Genomic DNA, 23,405 nt, shown 5'->3' on the forward strand with positions numbered 1-23,405 from the left:
TACATCATCTGTTGTGTCAGTGCTTTTATATATGAGAATCATCTACAATTAATTACAACCGATCAGAATGAAATAATTACATAACTATCATACAGAATTATTTATAACACTGAGAGTAATTTAAAATTGTACGATACGATGCAAGAAATATTTTTATGTATAAAATATCGCAAATAAAAGTATAAGATAGTTTATATCAATGTAATCAGTAATTGAACGATACTATATATATCATTTGTTTTGGCAAAAAATTCTCATACTCATACAAGTCAAAAATGTAGAAAGAACGAGTTCCATCATCGGAAGATAAGTCAACGATTGCATAATTCTTGGTTTTTTGTAAAGAACTATTGCAATATTTATTGTGAAACTGTTTTTAAATATATTAAAACACTTGCGCTACTTTCATCGGTATTTATAATCTACCTCGGAATAATAACGGTAATATTTTATTGGTTATGGTAAGCAGTAGAGAACTAAGAGAACTATAGAGATTGAGGATCTCTCAGCGAAGAAAAAAAGGATATTCCTTGTCTGCAATGCCTGGAAAATATAAGCTCTCGAAAATGGGAGTCAGAAAAATGCTTTTTTTATTATTTAATTTGTAGTTTGAGGACTTTCGGTTTGGTATGGGGCTGGAATATGGAAGAAAGACTGGATAGAATACAAAGAAGATATGTGAAATTGATCTTAGGTTTAGATATGACAACACCAAATTCTATCAATATATATTGATAGAAGAATGCAAGCTAACATAAATCAAAGAAAAAGCATTAAAAAGAGCAGCAAGGTATGACGAGAAAGCCTTAGTATCAAAAAAAGGAACTAGTAAAGGAGTGCATAAAGGAAAGAGAGAGAAACTGGGGAAATGGCCAAGAAGAGAAAAGAGCAAGAAAGAGAAAGAAGGGACCAGAAGAGGTGAGAAATGGAGGGACACAGATGGAAGCAAGAGAAGAGCAAGAAAGGATGACAGCAGACCAAGTTATAGAGGAAAGAAGAAAGAGAGAAGTAGAAGAGAGGGGGGAAAGGATAAGGAAATCCAAATATAACATACATTACAGAAAAATCGTCAAAGAAGTATTACCAAAGTACTCAGAAGGGAGGATAAAGTGGAAGGACAGAAGAATATTAGCAAGATTCAGATGTGGAAAGCAAAGGAATACTGGAAAGAAGAAGGAGAAAAAAGATGCAAACTATGTAAAAGGAAAGAAGAAGACCTGAAACATGTAACAGAAGAATGTGACATAACGGGAGCACCAAAGGACATAGAAAAAACACTAAATGAGACTAGAGAAGGACTAATAGAACTAAAAGCAATAATAGAGAGGAGAAGGGTAATACAAGAAGGGGCGGAACGACAAGAAGGAAGCACAGCAAGGAGGCAAAGGCGCAAAGTTGCAATAGCTTTTTAGTCATTAGTTTTTAGTTTTTTCTAGTTTTTTAGTTTTTAGAGATAGAATAATTAAGGGAGTGCAATATAATAGAATGGATAAGAGGGGAGGTAGATATATAAGAAGCGAAATAGGTATAAGGGATGTAAAACCGAAAGTTCGTCCAAAGCCGAAAGGCGCGGACTAAGCAATAATAAATAATAAATAATTTGTAGTTTACAATTTGTTCAGCTGGACATTCCGTAAATTTTTCTAGCTTAAAAAAAAAAGAATGCCATGTGATTCAGTCAAAGAGAGATGTTTCGCTGAAGATGTGCCAAGAACGGGTAGAAAACGCAAAATGACGCTGCGGCAAGATATTCGTATCGTTCGCGAAATAAAGCACAATCCATTAATTACGATTCCTGAAATAAAATGAACAGCGAACTTGAAGAAACGTTCCATTCTTCTGGAGATCGACGGAAAGTGAATTCAAAATTTACGAGAATGCTCCAATGCAATACAGATTTAAGATATCAAACTAAGATAACGAGTGTTTCACAGAAGCACGACCGTCCCTATAGAATAAACTACGTCGCACAATTAGTAAAAAATACAATCATACAAAAGTATAACAATAAACACTGAAGAAAGTTCATTTAATAGAGAAATAAATTACAGTATCGATTATTAATAAAAAATAATCTTCAACATCTGGAAAATCGTCTACTAACACATTATTGAACAAAAGGGGTATCGGACAAAATATTGGACTTTTATGAAAAATAGTATTGCCATATTAGTTTTTCTAACATTAATTTATAAAATGTTCAGATATTTTTATAACACCAAAATTCACATTTTTCAACACTTCTTATATTTAAAAAACGCTTTCTTTTAAATCAAAAGTTTTTTACTTCGAGACCTATGCAATATAGTTCAGTATACTGCAAAATGTTTTTGTTGTTTTTTCCGTATTTATTTCAAGTACAGGGCAGAGAAATCAAAGTTGTTCTAGTGTCCGAATATTTTCCGGCCTGACTATATAACCGGGGATCGGCCTTATTGAGATATTCGTAAAAAATGCCGGTATCGCTACAAAGTATATTTGACTACAGTTATGCGTATTTGGCAATGGGAACGTCAGTATTAGTTGTAGGTTACCTTTTGTTTATAAACGAGAGTAAGGCGAGCAAAGGCTTAAAATAATGGCACAACATATACGATAACGATAACCACATATACGATGTGCAGCATATGCCTGCTATAACTTATCTACTATAACTTATATACTAGCTCAATAAAAAGAGAATATCATCATTTATTAGGTTTAAGTGTGGGTTAGAGTTCTCGCCGACCGCTGCAAGGTGGGCGCAAGCGGTTGCGTGAAGTAATAACAAATTAATTATACAAATAGCATGCGTAGTGTATTATAAAAATAAAAAATGAATGAGTAATTGATATTATTTTAGGAAATAGAATAATCGTTATTGTACACTTATTATAGGCGGATGATTGAAGGATTGCAAACTCAAGAGTGTCTATCACAAAATAATAACGTGCAATCCTGGACTCTTAGAGATAAAGCAAACCTATATCTTTTCAGAGCAGCCCTTCGATCAATATCGTGCTATTTTATATATTTTTCATTACTGAGTTAAACATTTTATTTTGGATATAATATTAAAGTTTAATATATTGTTTATAGCAACATACTCCAAAGTAGCGATCTTGCTCTGTCAGTTATGCATTAGAACTGGCAATTATATTAAAAAAATGGGGTTGAACTTTACTGTAGGGAACTAAAAATCATTGTCTTTTTTATCTGCAATTTTGTAGTTTTCAATGTGTGGAATCCACAAATCCAAGTTTGAAATTACGGAATCCAATGACGCATACCATATGACTATGCAAAGCAAAACATCTTCAGAGTATTTTACATTTCTCTTTGGCGCCAAATGAGCTTATGTCCATTATATCATTCAATGAGTTGACGTCGCCATAAAAATTCGCACAATCCTCATCTTTGTCCCCATCCTTAGCTGGTCTCTAAATGAATTCTATTTCCTGAGTATGCATACATGTTACATTGAGTATATTATATTCGCAAAAAATTAGTTCGTACTAACACAATTGGCCGTCTAGCGTCAACCTGAAAATAAATACAGGAAACATTCGATAACTGCGAAAAGGTGCATAACACGATAAAAAGAGAGCGAAAAAACAACGCAGTGGTGAAAAAACGCAAATGAATTCTTTGGACGCATTGGAAAAAACTGTTACCTACAGGCCTTGACACTGATATTGTTGCAATGCGCCGTTCACGCGAACTTTTACTGAACTGTCTCGAGATTCAACTTAATGTAACCAAGTTTCTTTAGAGCATAAAGGCAGCTCTGGGAAAAAAAGGAGGATGCATGCACAGACTTGTAGAAAAATACTTAAATAAGTTTACTTAATAAAGTTCTATTACAGATCGATGATTGAAACGATGTTGAAAAGCGAGTTCCTAAGGGTGGACATCCGATTTTTCGGATTTGCCACTTTTTTAAGATGAATGGAAAATTAGAAATAATTGGTGGGTACATGTTCCAAAGAAGGTTCAGCACCTGTGTACCGGTCGCATCAAGTAGCAACAGGTTTTACCGTTCTTCAAGGTGGATCTCACCAGTAATGGGAGAACTCTCTAACCTGAACATACGGATAAGACCAGGCACTTGCAATATTAATGATTTTTATTAAAAAAAGGAATAAATATTTCAATTCATAGATTACTTATGCAACACTTCAATTTGCCGAAAACAAAAAAAGAGTATGAAAAAACAGTAATATCACAGCCTTTTTTAAAAAAAAGTAATCGAACTAATCCGGGTTTGCTGTATACAAGTGTCCTTGAGTCGTCAGAATGAAAAACCAAATACATGTATACAAAATACATGTAATCAAACACGTTTGACTCAATAGGTCAAAATGATTACCATCCACGCGCAGTCAGTGGCTCCATAAACGGTACTCATTGAAAGTTCCAGAATCCAATTTATTGCTAAAATAAAATGTAAAATACCACACAAATTTTACATAATTTTACATTTCCCCGTTTTGAAAACTGATAGACTGCAAAAAAGTGATTAATTTTTGGTTTTGCCCTAAAGCAAAGTTCAGCCAAAAACGATAATAACATAGATCCAAAATTCGTCCACATTTTCCAATTTGGGCCCGTAAACGCCATAAAAGTAGTGGTTTATTTCGTCGTATCCGGAAGCAAGTAACATTTTTCTTTTTTTATTATTCTTGTGATTTAGGTTCCATGTGAACTAAAATCTCGATTAAAACAGCACACCAATACTATTGTATACAACAGAAATGCTGAAGCAAAATCAGAAGATTTATGCAGTGACACATGATATAATAGTACTTCAAAATAACGTTTATACTGATTGATGCGAAGTAATGGTAACTGCATATGGTCCATAGGTGTTTACATAACGTGATATTGGTAAATTTTTTGAAACAATATGCAAATAAAAATACTCTTAGCAAGTCAACGCTAGAGGAAGATATTAGAGGAAGACGTTGTTCGTATTTACGACTTGGCATGGCCTGAATACTAGACGAAGATTCGTGATCACAGAAGTAAACAAGGCCCCGCGGGACTTTATTTACAAACTCCGGGTAAACAAAATAAAAATACAAAACTACCAAGAAAACAACAAGCACTCACGACGAAAGAAACAAAACGTAACGTAGTTTGATCTTTAAAAATAACGACAACAGAATTGCTGGAACCGGGAGACAGCAAGCAACACGTGTCAGCACTGTGTATGCTTACGGGCACTATATCGATATATTTTAAAACACAGCTGCAGGCGGAAAACTATGAGATAAGAAGGGTAGAATAACAGGAGCGATATAACACCCGTTCTAGGTCAGGAACCGCCTCAATTTTTATAGAAAGGATTAGGACAGTGGAAGAACGTATGGAGAAAAAGTGGAGAGAAGAATGGAGATATTACAGGGAGGATAATTGGACAAGGAGACTTATGAATGACGCTTGTATTTTTAAAAGAAGTACAGAAGGAATATTGAAGACTTTACCATGTAGAACTTGAGTGGACATGGAATATTTAACGTATATCGTAAGGCTATTAATAAGGAGGCCCACTCAAGATGCTGGGATTATAATGCTGAAGAAAATGATGCGGAGCATGCGTTGTACCACTGCCCTACGTGGATCAATGATAGAACAGTACTAGAAAAGTACTTGGGCATGCAACTCTGCTAAAGTACCTGGAAGAGAGAAGCTGGATGATAATCACTGGAAGAGATAAAGAAGGGGAGGAGTGGACATATATGGGGAGGGAGGAAACTCAGTAATAGATTATGTGATTGGAAATCAGGAGACGACAGAAGAAATAATCGACATGAAAGTAGGAAGAAGAACAGGGTCGGACCACATGCCGTTAGAAATAGAAATAGGGGGCCGGAATTACAAAAAGTGAGGAAAAGAAAGAAGAGGAGAAGGAGAAAAGGGAATGAACAAACTAAAGTGTGGAAAAATACCTGGAGGAATGTAAAGGCTGGACCTGCAAGGGAAGAACAGTAGAGGAAATGTGGACTGAAATCAAAAAGAAGATAAATGAAGCAATGCCTAAGCAGAAAGTGAAGATAAGGAAATGGGGCATGGGGGAGAAAGTGTGGTACGACAAGGAGTGAAAAGAAAGGAAAAGAGAGATGAGAAGGAAGATGACAAAGTTTATGAAAGGAAAATGCAGCAGAGAAGCGCTCACAGAGGAAAAAAGCCATTCAAGCAGTGGTGTAAACAAAAAAAGGAAAGACACGAAGAAGAAGGAATGTAGAAAATAAAGAGGATCAAAACAGAACAAGAAGCGTGAAAATATATAAATAAATACAGAAGAAGTAGAGATGGTATAGATGAGGATATAAGCGAAGAAGAGTGGAAAAATCACTTTATGGAAATTTTAGAAGGGACAGAGCACAAAGAGGGCAGAAAAACGGGGCATAGAGAGGAAGAGAAAATAACGGAGGAGAGAGAAGATGTTGCGTCGGACAACACTGTAAACCAGGCCACACACCTCGGGCAAGATGGCAGCCAGATGTCTTCGGATCCTTACTGCGTACCCTCAATAGTCTCAAGTGCCCTCCGTAAATCTCAGGAATTTATCTCGAGGGCGGTTAGCATCCTTCTTCACCCACCACCATAGTAAATAACCAATTAACAACGAAGCCTATTTCCCTCACTCTCTTAGCCAAAATCGTCATCAACAAATCCGATGGTCCCGTGAGCTAGACACACCCATCCTTAGCTTTCCTCCACCACAGCATCGTCACCGAACTGCACTGATTTTCCATCTTTCAAACAGTCAACATCTTTTGACCGGGCTTACACCCGTAGAGCAGCCACTCACTTATCTTATACATACGCACCAGCGTAACTATCTTCCTTACAAAGTTGTTGGAATAAATTGTGATTTATAACTTATTATACAGTGTTACATTCATTGAACCATCTCTATTATCTTAATCGAAACAGGGGAACGACTATTTCGCGGCGTCGAGTAACCGAATCGTAGCGAGAATTTACGCCTCTCGCTGACGCGTTTTCCTAGCGACCGCGTCTCTCCGCGAACGATCGTAACATTTTGGTCCCTTGAGCCGGATTCAGTGGCAAGTGAAAAGTGTGAACACGTAACCGGTCGAATCATTTTGGTCCTTCGAACCGGATCACGTGTCAAGTGAAAAGTGCACGCCAGTGACACCCACTGCCATACAGTGCCACGTGAATCCAACACAAACAGCAGTAGAAGCGTTATCACTCCAGCGAAGTCAGTAACGCCAGAGTCCATCAGTTTTTTGAAGAGGCATAACCCGGTGGTTGAAGAACGCAACCACGCAGCCTCGCGCCAACAACTAGAGGGTCAACTTCCGCAAGAACACGTCTTACACGTCAAACGAGACACACACGGTGACGAGTAACATTTAAACTCACAACCACGAGGTAAGCTCGTTTATTGCATTGTCTTCACAATCTACTATACCAATGGAGAACACAGACAAAATTACCTCCTTGCATCGGAGACGAGGCTTTCAAATCGGCCGATTTACTACTCTATCTACACAACGGTACCAACTTCGTTGTCGCCAACAACGAATTACGAGAGCTCTGAAACCTTCTGCAGTCCGACGATCATAAGGTAAAGGTTCAGTCCTTTTTAACCGACCGACGGATCGAATGGCGCTTCATTCCTCCCAACTCACATCACTTCGGCGGGTTGTGGGAGGCTGCAGTGAAATCCTTCAAACCACATCTCAGACGTATCGTAGGTAACGAGCTCTTAGCGCCCGCTTAGCCGCGGTGGAAACGCTAGTTTCCCATCGATCACGAAGGTTAAGCAATGGTCGCCGCGGCACGGACAAGGATGGGTGACCGTTCGGCGGGCGCTGACGAAGAGGAAGGAGGCGCACCGAAGCCATTTTTCTGGGACTATCCAAGGAGCACGAGGCAGGCGAAGCCCCCGGGACACAGGACTACCCTGGGAAACACCGATGGATCTGATATTTCTTATAGTCGGGTGGCGGCTGGCCGGTGTCCGCGGCACTAGCCAGTTCGCCGATCCGGTGCGGAAATTTCGGAGAAGTTGGTGGCCCCCACGCCTGTTAGGACCACTCACCACCTCATCACAAGGGGCTCCCTGGCACACCTGCACCAGCTCTGACCGGATCAGGGTGTGAAGAAGAGTGAGCGGCACCAGGACACGACACACCGTTGACGACCTCGGCAAAAAAAAACCAAAAACAAGAAACATGGATATAGAAAACTTAAGTAACAAAGTTTGCGGTGCAGGGGAGGGATACTCCAGTACCGGCGCAGCCGTGGGTAGTGAAGTGGGCCCCACTGCGTCGACATCTCGCGACCACGGCCGTTCGAGGGTGGACCGCCAGGCCCCCGGACGTGTTTCTACGCCTGGCGATGGAGCAGGAGACAGGAGGAGGACAACAGGAGGACAACCGGAGGACAACCGGAGGACAACAGGATGGAAACGGCGGAGGAATCTCCGAGGAGGGTGACAAGACGCTCGCTAAGAGCCGCGGACAGGCCGGAGGGCGTCTTTCTCACACCAGCGAGGCTGGACGATGGCAGGAGGATGGATCACGGGCGCGAGCGAGGTCCGACGACGAGGATCCGACCGCCTCGATCACCTCGCGCTCGGCTTCGGCGGCATCCAGGGAGAAGAAGAGGAAAATAGCAGCCACAACCCCGGAGGTGTCCGAAGAATTAGAGGCGGAGATGAGGACGAGCTCCCCGGCAGACATCAGCGCGGGCCTGACGATGCACGTGTCCGAAATAATGCACGTCGCGACGACGTCCTCAAACCTCAAGGGGACCTACATTAGATCCCTGAAGAACGCGGCGAGTTACATCACCGCCGCCTGCAACACGGAATCCTCGAGGAGGACGAGACCAGCGCGAGGCACCGACGACGTAGACACGAGGCTGTCCGTGCTGAAAAAGGAGAACGCAGCCCTCCGCCAGGAACTAAGGAGACTCGCTGCTCGAGTCCACGAATGCCCGCGATGCGCCAACGCGACGCCCGAATACGACCGTCCTCCACGAGAAGATGGAAACGACAGGACACGCCTAGACGCCCTAGAAAGAGTAGTCCGAGAACTGGGATCCTCCATTCTTAGGACCATAGAGGAACCATTCGGGGACACGCGATGGCAACACCCCCCCGAAGCACGACCGAGCAAGGACCACTCCGTCGATCCCCGCGCCGCCCAACCGACGTCGCCCCCAAGGGAACAGGAGGATGGGGGCTGGGACTGGCGGAAACAAAAAAGAAAAGAAGGAGAAGGAGGAAGGCGAACGGGACAAGGACAACCGTCGCCGCTGAAGGAGAGACGGCAAGAAGAGGACCGACCGCGCCACCACCGACGCGGGCACGGCAGCAGCAGCCCCAGCCCGGCAGGACGGCAGGCGCACCGAAACAGAGTGCCCCCGCAACGCAGAAAGGACCACTGAAGACACCCAAGGTGGCCACGCCCCCTCGCGCACCGCGAACATCCGCGGTGACCCTGACGCTGAACGAGGGAGCGAGGATGTCGTACGCCGACGTCCTGGAAGCGGCCAGAACAAGGACCCCGCTTTCGGAGCTCGGAATGGAACGTCTAGAAATGAAAAAGGCGATGACGGGGGCCATCATAATCAAAGTCCCTGGAGACAAGGACAGAGGAAAGGCGACGCTACTGGCGACGCGTCTGGCCGAGGCGCTGGACCCGACGCCGGTGAGAATCGCCACTCCAACCAGGATGGCGGAGCTACGAGCGACCGGGATAGACATCTCGGTCAAGAGGGAGGAGCTGCAGGAAGCACTGGCCTCGGCGGCAGGATGCGGCAGCGCGGAGGTACAGGTGGGCGAGATCGGCGCCACCAGAGGCGGCCTCGGGACGGCATGGATCAAGTGTCCGGCAGCAGGAGCCCGCAAGCTGGCCCAGGCAGAGAAGATAGACATCGGCTGGTCAACCGCGAGGATAAGGGCCATCCCGAAGCGGCCGTTGCAGTGCTTCAGGTGCCTGGAACTGGGACACGTACGCGCCACCTGCGTATCCAGCGAAGACCGAGGGCATCTGTGCTACAGGTGCGGCGGAAACGGACACCGCGCCAGAGACTGTCCCGCCTCCACTCCCAAGTGCCCCCTGTGCGAGTCGCTCGGGGCGCCCGCGAACCACAGGATGGGCGGAGAGGCATGCACCCCACCGAAAGTCAAGAGAAAGCGACCGATCCGCCAACCAGCAGCAGCAGCAGCAGGCGCGGAAGGGACACCAGGAAGCGCCGCCGAACCAACAGCGGCGGACGGCCGGGAGGAGGCCATGGAGGTGACCACATAATTCAAGCGCCTCCTGCAATGCAACCTCGGTAGGTCGAGAAGGGCGCAAGATCTGCTCCTTCAGACCATCCGGGAGAACGAGGTCGCCCTGGCGGCGGTGGCCGAACCACATCGCATTCCCGACTCGCCCAACTGGGTCGGGGACCTGGACGGATCCGCAGGGATAACGTGGACGGCAGCCCCGGGCTTCCTGCTGGACCGTGGCAGCGGCTTCGTCGCGGTCGAGTGGCAGGGAGCAGCGGTGGTGGCGGTATACGTCTCCCCAAACATCGACCTGGCCGCGTACGGGGACTTCCTGGATCGAGTAGGCGAGTGCATCGGAAGATGCCTCCCCCGCCAAGTACTCGTCCTCGGGTACTTCAACGCCCACTCGACGCAATGGGGAAATCCCAGGACCAACTCTCGAGGAAGGATGCTCACCGATTGGGCAGCGGGTCTGGGGCTCCTACTGGAAAACAGGGGCTCGGCGAGCACTTGCGTGGCATGGAGAGGATCCTCGGTAGTGGACATCACGTGGGCCACCCCGGAGCTACTCAAGCGAATCCACGATTGGAGGGTGGCCGAAGGGGTGGAAACGCTATCCGATCACCTCTACATACTGATGGAGGTGGCCCTGGGGGCCGAAGACGACGCCGGAGGACGACGACGACCGGGAGAAAACCGCCGCCGCCCGCCACCGCGATGGCGTTTCAAGGAAAGGGACAAGGAGATGCTACGGGCGGCCACGATCGTATCCGCCTGGAGCTGGGACGCCCGACGGACAACCGAGCAGGAAAGCATCGACGAGAAGGCGGAGGAGCTCCGAAGATACATGTGCGCGGCGTGCGACGCCTCGATGCCGCGCTCCGTCCCGAGGGGGGAGATGCGACCAAGGAACGTACTGGTGGACTCCGGAGATCGCGAAGATGCGAGAGAACTGCGTTCGGGCCGGCAGAAGATTCCTAAGGGCCCGCCGTCGCAGGCTCACGCGCGACGAGGAACAGATCTCCAGCTGCTACGAGGAGTACAGAGAGGCGAGACGCACTCTTCAGCGGCAGATCAAAACCGCGAAAGCTCGGTGTTGGGCGGAACTGATCGAGGAGGTCGAATCCGACCAGTGGGGACGGCCCTACAAAGTAGTTACGAAGAAGCTACGACCCTTGGCGCCCCCACTGACCTCGAACATGGATCCGGCGTTGCTGGACAACGTCATCGGGACGTTGTTCCCGCTGGAGGACACGGACACGAGCCAACCAGCGCCATCCTCCCCCTCTGTCGACGACGACGACGACGACGACGACGAGGAGGCAGCGACGACGACCGCAACAGGATGGAGCGAAGAACTGCGAGTGACCGAAGAAGAACTCTTCGAAGCAGCCAGGAGGATGGCATCCCGCGACGTGGCACCCGGTCCGGACGGAATACCGGGCCGAGCGTGGGTGGAGACGATCGTCACCATGGCTCCCCGCCTGCGAAACCTGTTCACCAGATGCCTAGAGGAGGGCGTCTACCCCCGGTCATGGCGGACGGCTAAACTGGTTCTGCTGCGGAAAGAGGGCCGCCCGCCGGACTCGCCGTCCGCGTACAGGCCGATATGCCTGCTGGACGAGGTGGGAAAAATGCTCGAAAGGATCATCGCCGCCCGGCTGGAGGCTCACATGAGCGAGAGGGCGCCCGGATGGCACGACAGCCAATACGGATTCCGCCGCGGCCGCTCGACCTTGGACGCGGTGAAGAGGGTAAAGACCATGGCCGAGGACAAGGTCTCTCGAGAAGGGGTGGCAGTAGCGGTATCACTCGACGTCACCAACGCCTTCAACTCGATCCCCTGGGTCAGGATCGTGGAAGCCCTGCGACACTTCGAGGTCCCGGCGTACCTGGTAGGGATCATCCGGGCGTACCTGATCGACAGATACATCGTCTACGCCTGGAAGAACGGGGAGGAAAGAAAACGGATCGAGCGCGGCGTTCCGCAGGAGTCGGTGTTGGGACCGATACTCTGGATCACGGCCTACGACTCCGTCCTCCGATGTCCGATGCCCCGGGAGCAGGCATGGTGTGCTACGCCGACGACACCCTGGTCATGGCCGGGGGACGGCGGTGGCACGACACGGCGAATCGCACGGAGGACGCCGTGGCGTGCGCGGTGCGCGCCATTCGAAGGCTCGGCCTGACGGTGTCGCTGGCCAAATCCGAGGCACTGTGGTTCTTCGACCAGCGACGAAGAGGAACACCTCCTCCCGGACAGTCGGTGAACATCGGCGGAGAAGAGGTCCCGGTGAAACGCCAGATGAAGTACCTGGGTCTCACGATCGACAGCGGATGGACCTTCGGACCGCACTTCGAGCAACTGGTCCCGAAGGTGACGGCCGCAGCCAACGCCCTGTGCGGCCTCCTACCGAACATCGGCGCAGCAGGATCGAGAATCCGCCGACTCTACGAGGGAGTGGTTTGGTCCCGAGTCCTCTACGGGGCACCCGTCTGGGCCAGAAGCTTGACGGCCAGTCGCCGCAGCCTGACCTTGCTGCGGAGGCTGCAGAGGACGACCGCTATCCGCATAGCGAGAGGCTACAGGACGACATCGTACGCGTCGGCGACCGTGCTGGCGGCATCCCCCCGTTCGAGCTGCAAGCCCTGGCGCTCGAACGTGTGTACGAACACCAGAGGGGCCCGACGCCATCGACCGCCAGCCAGCCGGCCCCGAACATCCGGGAGGAGGCGAAGAAGGAGACGTGGGAACGATGGCGCTCGCAGCTGATCCAGGAGGACGCCGTGCGGCCGCACCGGGCCGTTCGCGCCGTGCTTCCCAACTGGGAGGCCTGGAGGGATCGAGGCGGAGCGCCGCTGACCTTCAGGATGATGCAGGTGCTCACCGGCCACGGAGTGTTCGGTGAGTACCTGCTAAGGATTCGGCGAGAGGCGACGTCCGTCTGTCACCACTGCGAGGAAGAGGAGGACACGGCGCAACACACGCTGGAGTTCTGTCCGGCGTGGGCGGAACCACGACGCGTCCTACGGCTCGAAATCGGCGAGAGCTTAGCCCCCGAAGTGGTCGTCGCGGCCATGCTCAGAGGGCGCCAGGAGTTCGCCGCCATCCGCACCTACTGCGAGCAGGTCATGCTGGCGAAGGAGCGGGCGGAAAGAAACCGAGAGCGAGCTCGCGATCCGTCCAGGACATCGCAGCACCCGAGAAACACAACGCGCCGCAGGGGCGCGACGCCGCCACCGGCGCCGCCGCGGCCACCGTAGGAGCGCGAAGAACCAGGAAGAGGCGTCAGGGGACGGGGTCCCCAGGATGACGCGGCAGGAGCGAGGCGCTAGGGGGCGTGGTCCCCCCCCCCAGCGGTCCAAGAAGAGCAGGACGCCTCCCTTCGACAAAAAGGAGAGATAGACGCCCGGGGGTAACCGGTAGTAATTCGGGAGAGATCCCGGGTGCATCTCGACTCAGGCGTCAGGACAGGTCACCGTGGAGGTTTTAGCCGGTACGAATCCGGCACTACCCAGCGCCCTCTCCCCGGAGGGCGCGGGGCGCGTATGAAGGTTTCCTCCACGAAAAAAAAAAAAAAAAAAGGTAACGAGCTCTTAACATTTGAAAACTTCAACACACTCATCATTGAAATCGAGTCTATCCTCAACTCCCGTCCGCTGACTCCAATATCATCAGACCAAAACGATCTTCTTGTCCTTACTCCCGGTCACTTCGGTGATTCATTAACAAGCTTCCGAGAACGAGATTTCAGGGACACTCCATCCAATCGTCTCTCCAGCTGGCAACATATTCAAAAACTCAAACATTTCTGGCGCCACTGGCATCGAGAGTATCTGAACGAGCTGAACATCCGAAACAAATGGAGTAAGGGCAGTCACGACATACGAGAAGGCGCCATCGTCATTCTCAGAGAAGACAACGTTCCCCCAATGCAATGGCCACTGGGCAGAATCATCAAGGTCCAACCCGGCGCAGACGCATCATACGGACGGCTACCGTTCGATCGGAGCATCAAGCGGATGGTACCACTCACTATCATGCAGGGATACTGGACGAACGACTGAAGGCAGAGATTGAAAAGAAACGGAGAGAGCCAATTCGGATTCAGAAAAGGAAGAGAAGTGACCGATACGGTTTATGTAATAAACCACATCACAGACAAGCAGCTAGATGTGGCGACACTCGACCACGGAAATTTCCAACAGCTTCGCGGCACAAAGCTCTATACCTTCAAAGCGTAAGGCCGACAGGCCTAATGTACCATCGATATCCCTACGACTTTTTCGCCGAATATTCGGTAGAATGCATACGTGGCAACCGTCGCGGACTTCTGATAAACGCGCGCGTAGTGGGGATATCGAGGGGCAACAAAGGAAAGAATCTGTTCGGTTTTGAACCAAAAAGATTCATTTTGCCCCGAGCCGCGAAGTGCGAAAGGTTAAGAGAAGCAAACACAATTAGAGAAACGAGTCGTTAAAACTACTCTTGAGAGTTCAGTTTTAATCGTTACTTGTTATTAATTGTTGCTAAACGTAAACCGTGGTTAAACGTTATTTGTTGTTAATTGTTAAGAGTCTAATAAACGTTATTGTTGAAAATCAAGGGTATTTTCTTGCGGGCACCTTCACGGACGGTCACCTTCACGGACGGTCACCTTCACGGACTGTCACCTCATAAGTGTGAATAAATATCTTGGTTGTTAAACATATCCAAATGTTCCTTCAGTACCTATCACGACCTATCCACCTCATAGGCGAAGAAAGAGGGAAATTATATACCTGCCTAAGAGCGGCGTTCGACAGACTAAACAGAGAGAAACTGGAGGAGAAAATGAGGAATATGGGGATTAGTACAAGTGTATTCATCGAATATTACTGTTAATAAATATTGATTGTTGAATACATCTGAGTATTTCTTCCGCACCTATCACGACATCCCAACTCATGGCCATGAAGGGAAAAGAACAAGAAAGAGAAAGAAGGGACTAGAAGATGTGAGAATGGGAAGGATACAGATAGAAACAGGAGAGGAATAAGAAAAGATGACAGCAGACCAAATTATAGAAGAAAGAAGAAAGGAAGAAGCAGAAGAGAGGGAGAAAAGGATAAAGGAATCCAAGTATAATATACACTACAGAAACATAACCAAAGAAAAATTACCAAAATACTTAGAAGGGAGGATGAAGTGGAAGGACAGAAAAATACTGGCAAGATTCAGATGCGGAAACGAGACCAAAGCAAGGGAATACTAGAAAGAAGAGGGAGATAAAGATGCAGACTATCTAGAAGGAAAGAAGACCTGAGGCATGTAATAGAAGAATGTGAAATAACGGGAGGACCAAAGGACATAGGAAAAACGCTAAATGAGACTGGAGAAGGTTTAACAGAACTGAAGGCAATAACAGAGAAGAGAAGAGCAAACGACAGGAAGGATGCACAGCAAGGAGGCTAAAGACCAAAGTTGCAATAGTTTTTTAGTCGTTAGTTGCTAATTTGTAGTTTCCACTTTTAGTTTTTAGAGGTAAAATTAGCAAGGTAGTGCAATAGAATAGAGTGGAAAAGAGATGTAAGAGATGTAAAACCGAAAGTTCATTCAAAGCCGAAAGGCACGAACTAAGCAATAATAAAATAAAAGAATAATACAAGAGGATCCAACAGACCAACAGGCGATCAACATTGTGTAGTAAGCCCTATTATCATAAGAGGTAGAAACGCTACTATTCACTTCTAAGGACGTAGGAACGCTATCAGTGATGTCTAAGGATGCAAAGCCTTCAGCATTTATATTTATATAATCAAATAATAATCAAATCTATCTGCCAAGCAAAGGAAAGAGTAAAGAAAAAAACAAAGAAAAGAGGGAACACTGTAACAATCATCTCGGAACAATGTAAAAGTCAGGTCGAACAAGAACATGGGTACATGAAATTTGCATAAATGTTGAGGACTGATGGTTTAACTAACTAGCACTGTTCTAATTAGACTAATTATATGATCTCTTACGTCGTATCGCAACTTATTCCGGTTATGTCCATGAAGTGTGAGTTATCTGTAAAATTTAATCGTAGCGTTTAGCTTCCCTTCATAGACTTAGCTTATTGTAGTTCGTATCGTTGTCGTCTGTCTTGGAGCCTATATATTCATGCACACCATCAACAGAATGTTTGGATCTCTCATAAAGCGTCTTTTAACTGTTTTGCCAACCGATGCACTGATAAGGCGTCTTACTCCAACACTCACTGCTGAAGTCATGAAGACATGGATTGCATTGGGTGATCGACAGAACGACGAGTTTTTGAAATTGCATGGTCGTCCCGCGGCCTACTCTAAGAGAGCGTCGAACGATAATACCGCGCTCCTTTCTATCTGCCTAGTCGTCAAGTCACTTCAAGTCCGTTCGAATCTATCAGTTTAGAGAATCGGTACCAGTGCACTTCGCTGGGCATATGTTGTCGTACACATTCGCGGGACATTCTCTTTATATTAAACATTGTAGAAACAAACTATGTGTGGACATGATTGGCCTATCGTGCAGATAGCTAGAGAAAGAGAAAAAGAGAAAAAAGGATTAAAAAATTTAAAGGAAGGAAGAAAGCGATTTGGAAAAGAGAAAAAAAGGGCTGAAAGCCGAAAAAACATTTCTTGGCTTGGGGGAACTGGAACGCCCAAAGAACAAAAAAGAATGTAAGACAATTAATGGGGAAAATTAATTTTTATTATAAATTTATGGAAGATGCCTGCAAATTCCTGGAACCACTTCATAACTTATTAAGGAAAAATGTCAAATTCATCTGCAATGAAGAATGTGAGAAGTCATTTCAGAGGATCAAGGAACATGTCTGTTCAAGTCCGGCCCTAGCAACATATGAGCAAAACAAAGAAATATTCATTTATACAGATGCAAATGGTGATGGTTTAGGAGCCGTTTTAAAACAACCCCAAGATAACGGTATGTTACACCCGATTGCGTACTTCTCAAGAAAACTGAAACCAAACAGAATCAAAGATGAAAGCAATCTATCTCGAATGCCTTCCTCTTAAAGAAGCGATTCAATATTGGCAACATTACACATTACTGTTGCTTTGCACAGAATGCTTGATATGAAATGAACCTTATAGCGATAACGTTCGTAATGAGAACTAGCTGCAGTACGTATATAGCAGCAGATGGGTTCACGAAAATTGCATCAGGTCTAATATGGCGTTCTGCGTGTACATCAACTGTAACTCGAATGATACACGTTGCTGAACCGAATAACAAGCGTATCAACTAAAAAATTGTAAAATAGAGATAACAATGAAGTGTTTGCAAGTGATCTTAGTTAATATATCTTGAACTTTGTTGCTGTATTTTCGATGATAGCGACTAGTGTTATTTGCAAGAATTGCAAAAGAAAAATTCAATCTTCTAGAACCAGAAACCGCGGCTTAGGTTCCAAAATTGCAAGTAAGTGTGAGTACCGGATGAAATTTTTCAACTCATCTCCACTAATTGGCAATGCCAATCCATACCAAAAGTCATCTGAAATAAATCGCAGGATTGTGTTGGCGACTTTTAGAGAACGGAATGGAAAAGATAAATTTATTTTGTGGGCTAATGGATATTTTTCAGGGATCGGCTATCAATAGATACTATGGCTGTCCGGAAAATTTACATTCTGTTGTCTTACGGGTATCTAATCGTCCAATTTCGAGAGCTACCGAAAAAGACAGAAGAAAAGTTAGCGTTTCGGAAGAGAGAACGCCAGGAAAATGAGAGAATTGAATTTTTCGTTCGGGCTTGCTACACTCCTCGGGAAACACAGTAAGAATGTGCTTGATATAATTGTAAAATCTAGGTTTCCCAATCTTGCAGCGTTGCATGGGAGAATAAAACGGGCATAGAACAGCACAATGATTAGTATGAAGGTGACAAAGATAATTGCACTATAAACCATATCAGTGCTGATAAAGTGGAAACTTATGTCATCACAGAAATGTTTATGAGATCAGGAAAGAAACATCATGCCAAGTATAGTACATGTATTGGAGATGGAGATAGCGAAACACATAAAGACATTAATCCATACGAAGACATTGTTGTTTAAAAGAAAGAATATGTTGGTCATGTATAGAAACGAATAGGCACAAGGCTAAAGGACGCCAAATAATGTTAAATAAACTGTTTTCGGATAATTACAATAGCGTTTTCACAAAAAGTGGAATTTCTAACTTGAGAAGGACAAACACAATAATTTGTAAATGTCCTAGGAATAGCGAAGAGTATAATCCATGCATGTTTTAAACCAGTTAAAGCTGGATTCCAAGTCACTTTACACAAAGTTCATCTGAAACAGAACTTTTGTTTGTAATTGCTTTTGTTTGTATTTGCTTTTTAGATGAATATAATTAAGTGCTGTGGTCAAAATCTGAACCCTCGTCAATATTTTATTGCTGATCTATTAAATTTGTATTTATGAAAGAAAATGAGGCATTGGTTAGGGAAGAAGGTAATAATGGAAATAAATAATCTTTCTCCCAATACATACAATTCAAACAATGATAATATAAAAGTTATCTTTGCTTTGCGCTTAGCCATGTTATACGGTAGCGTTGGTAATATTTTATCAAATATAAATGTTGGTCCCAAAATATTGTACCGGTGGAGAATCTTCAAAGAAAATGAATTCGATAGAAATTATTCAAAAACCTCGCGTGTGCAGATATTTCGACGTTAGCACGCGAGCTAAGAATTTAATCGTAATTCGACCGTGCCAGTTTGTACTTTCAGGAAGAAAACAACTTTATTGACTGGACAGTTCTATGTAAATATTTATAAATCGCACATTAAGCGAACTTGTTTACGAGTTAAAATCCGAAGGTCTCAGCTGTAAGAACCACAAGAAAAGATAAAAGAGACCTACCTTCAGAATTTCAACCTCATAAACGTCGTGAGGTAAACTGTTTTCTTTTTGGGTTCATTCAAAACAGAATATTGGTATCTTATGATCCCAAGAATTATGATCCCATTAATACAAATATGTATATAACAAAACAAAAATGAAACGTATTCTTTTCATTTGTAATTTTAAATAACGCATAGAAAACATAACGCATACATGGAGTTTATCACCTTCTTTAAATGGTATAATGCATTCCATAATTAAAAGCGAATAAAGAAACGAACTTACCAAAGCACCATAGGAAAGAATTTATGAAGTTTTATCTTACTCGGGAGTCAGTTTGCCTGAATATCACAAAATCCATTCACCTTAAATTTCTGGCAACGAGAACTCTTCAAATTTCCTAAAAAATGAATTTTAACAGACTTTTTTTTCAATTTTTTAAATTTTAACAGGCAATGTAATATTTTAACAGATAATTTAACATTCTAACAGAAATAGTAACAAGGGAAAGATAGCGTGTGCAAAAATGCGTGAAAGGGCATTTAGAAAAATCGAAATAATTGGAAATATAATTAAAAAGTGAAGAGAAAATATCATGGGTTTCATGCCTGGAGCATAAATGTGAAAAATTTCCGCTTTTGTAACAAATTCTACATCTTTTTCTTTTTTTGTTTAAATTGAGGTGTGCATTGAATTTCATGACAAAATAATATATATTCATATATAAATATCAAAAATAGTAGTCATTTTCCTTAGTTTATTTATCAAAATGTCATTTCCTTATATTATTATGATACAAAGAATTATATATATATATGATGTATAATGCAAAATAAGGATATAAAAATTAAAATTGATTTCACAATTACACTTGAATATGGTATGAAAAGTAAGGTTTGAAAGAAAATTTCAGATACATTGATTTCCGGAGTTATTTAATTGCTTTTCATGTTTAGTTGTAAATTTCCACAATTGGCCAAATTGCAAAATTCATGCCATTGACATTAAGGAAACAATATAGAGTGTAATAAAAGGAAAACAAGAAAATACAAATTCTGACAGTGAATTTAGTAAAAAATCAAGAAAAAGTAAGACAGACGTTAGGAAACTATAGCAAAATAAAAGAAGCTCGAGAGGGCAGCGGTAACCATAACAATAAGAAAGAAACACAAGAGAAAGGTCACTAAAATAAATTACAAAGTGTAAAATAGCAGTAGAAGACAAAAAACAAACAACAAGTAGGAGCAAGGAAAATAAGTTATACAATAAAGGAAATGAAGAAATGATTTTAAATCAAACCTTAAATCCTACAGAAAGTACATATAATGTTGAAGGGAACAAAGAATATGAAAGACAAATTAAAGAAGGTAAGAAAAATTTATCATTAATTAAGAGAGATTTTATATTATAATAGAAAGATACCAGAATATAGAAAAAGGTAGGAGAAAGGAAAAGAAAATGAGCAGACGAACAAAGCAAAATGGGCAGAAGAAAGAAGCAAACTAACAAAAAAAAGTGAGGTAATAGAAGAGTCAGACAAAATTAAAAGAAGAAAAGAGAGGAAAAACTATTATTATAAAAAGGTTGTAAATAAGAGATAAAGTAGAAGAACCCAAAATGAAATTGAACATAAATAGATTAAACTTTGTTTCAGGGCATCACTCTTTTCTGGTCATTGTTTATATCCTCTAATGTTATTTCATGAATATGAAAATGAATATGAGAACGAAAAATAACAGTTTTGAGTTTAGTGATCAATTGTTTCACAAGTAGTGATCAATATATAAATTGATTTGGCAAAGGCAACTTTTGGTATTTTGTACGAGGGGAAAAATATATATAACCCAACTTATATTATAGCGAAAACATTCATGTTATGGACAGAAATTAATGCTTTAATGGTAATCTGACATAAAGACAAAGTCAACCATACACAGTGTAGGTATATGGTATAAGAATATGGATTCTCCACTACTCAACAAGAATAGATAAAACACAAACACATTTCCTAAAAAGAATATTATACATACTGAAATACCATGTAATGCCAGATTATGTGATTAAAAGCAATAAGAATAGTCTTGGAACACAAAATAATAAAATGAGGCATAAACTACATGTTAAAACTGGCAAACATGGGAGAACACATAATTAGACAGGAAAACATTGCAAAAAGTAATACACACATAATAAACTCAAATAGAGTTATGAAGCCGATGGTACAGAAATAATAATAAATTTAAACTGAACAATAATAGAAGAAATAACACAAATACTTGCTGGATAAAAGAAAGAAAGAATAGAATAATCTACTTATAGCGAAGTATATAAATATGCTAAAAATATAGAAAAAAATAATTAAAGTTTCTTGCATATGAAACTGCTATTAATAACTAAAAGGATAATCATAGTTAGAGTAGCTGGGAGACAGGAACGATCAGTGAATGCAGAAAATAGCATAAAATACAAAACAGATGAAAACAAAATGTATAATATGTGTAAGAAAAATATATTGGATAATATTAAGAATTTACAACAAAATTCATTAAAAAACAACAATAGGATGGTGATTTTTTTTCTGACAAAGAAAAATAGTTACAAGGACTGACAAATTTTATTAAAAAGCAAAAGCAGCATTAAGCTAAGATCATTTTATCATAGAAGAATAGCAATTCAGACAAATTCACAAATTATAATAATCTAAGAACAACTTAAATACTTTGTTATGTTTGTTTTGCAGTAACCAACAAATTTAAAGACTTAGCCTAAGTATAAATATGCCATAAATAATTCTATGTAGAAATAAACATAAATAATATTAAATAAATAGAACTTTTCTTATTGAAATGTGACAGTCTGTAATAAAAGATAAATTAAAAAAGAAAAAATAACTTTAACAAAAAAGAAATTTATAAAAATTTATTCTTAAAAAATTGTGGCCAATCAGATACGTGAAATAAAAGATTATTAGAAGAAACATGATTAGTCTACAAGAAGATCATACGAAAGGAGAAATGAAACATGTACCGTATTCTCTCAACATACGATTGCGAAGAAGTTTACTTACTCTATATTTCATTTCCGAACTTCTTCGTTTCCACACAGTCATAGCAGTTCAGAACTATTTTATGAAAATCAAGAATTTCCTACATCAAATTATTTGATTTGCAAGACCTCATATATTTCTAAATTACTTACACAAAATTAGCACAGCCTATGAACAATGCAAACATTAAAAAGAAATAAGCGATACAGTAGCCCAAACAAGGACAAAGGTTGAAATAAGACAACAAAAATAGCAGTTATTATTCAAATTTGTATGAAAAATCCTTCAGAAATTAAATTCTTCTTTTAATGAAAGACGGTTATGTATATGAAAATCAAAAATGCAGTAAAAATACAAAAAATATAAAAGAAGAAAACTGTATTTGTTATTACGACTTACTTTTGCATGTAGAATAATTTCCATTTCGGTTACTGCACTACCCCTGTTATTAAATAGGTTTTGGAGTTCGATATTTAATTGATTCACACAGATTCAGTTTTTATATTCTGTATTTCACCACCATGTACAGCCATATGAACACACCGGATACTCTCAGATAATTAACACGTGGCAGAAGCTAAAACAAAAGGGCGTCGTTAGAAGTCGTACCAACTTCGCATGTAGGAACTAGTGATCATACCAACATGACATTTATCTCAACAGATTAAACAGTACTGAACTCTATGATGATGCGCTAGCATGATATAATGTCGACGATGAGGTAGCGTTGTTTGCTGATTGGTTATACTTCAGGACTACATGTGGGACCTCTGTACGATCGCTGGTTAAATCGGTCACTTTGCGATATGCTTATGAAATCTAAACGTAATTCTTTTGTTAACATTTTCATAATTATACTTCAATTTTAGGATTAATTAAACAAATATTTAATAATTATTTTAATATCGATTACTATATATAACGATTATTATAATGCGAAATTTTATGTGTAAATAGTATGTTAAAATATGTAAATGTATATAAAATAAAATATATAAATGTGTGCATATGCAAAATATATTACATGTGTGTGTACCTACATTCAAAACACGTAACAGTTATACAATATTCTAGATTACGAATTTGGATTTATCGTTCATTATGTTCTTTCATTACAATTTAGTTGTCAGTTGCAAATCGATTCATAAGATTCATAAGGGAAGGATCTTTTTATTGCAAATAGACTAATGGAAAGTTTTTCTCTAAAATCAATTGCAAATAATAATTTTGA

General features: G+C 42.6%; 1 long non-coding RNA gene across 1 annotated transcript; it reads right to left on the reverse strand.

The window, feature by feature from the left end:
• Positions 1 to 2,013: 2,013 nt before the first annotated feature.
• Positions 2,014 to 23,080, reverse strand: LOC126870328 (uncharacterized). The gene is made up of 3 exons (XR_007691301.1): positions 22,574 to 23,080; positions 19,414 to 19,528; positions 2,014 to 3,522 (listed from the first exon to the last, which is right to left on the reverse strand). It is a non-coding gene; the product is annotated as an uncharacterized LOC126870328 (long non-coding RNA).
• Positions 23,081 to 23,405: the final 325 nt, after the last annotated feature.

Source organism: Bombus huntii, chromosome 10 (assembly GCF_024542735.1).
Source record: "Bombus huntii isolate Logan2020A chromosome 10, iyBomHunt1.1, whole genome shotgun sequence".
NCBI classification, from domain to species: Eukaryota; Metazoa; Arthropoda; class Insecta; order Hymenoptera; family Apidae; genus Bombus; species Bombus huntii.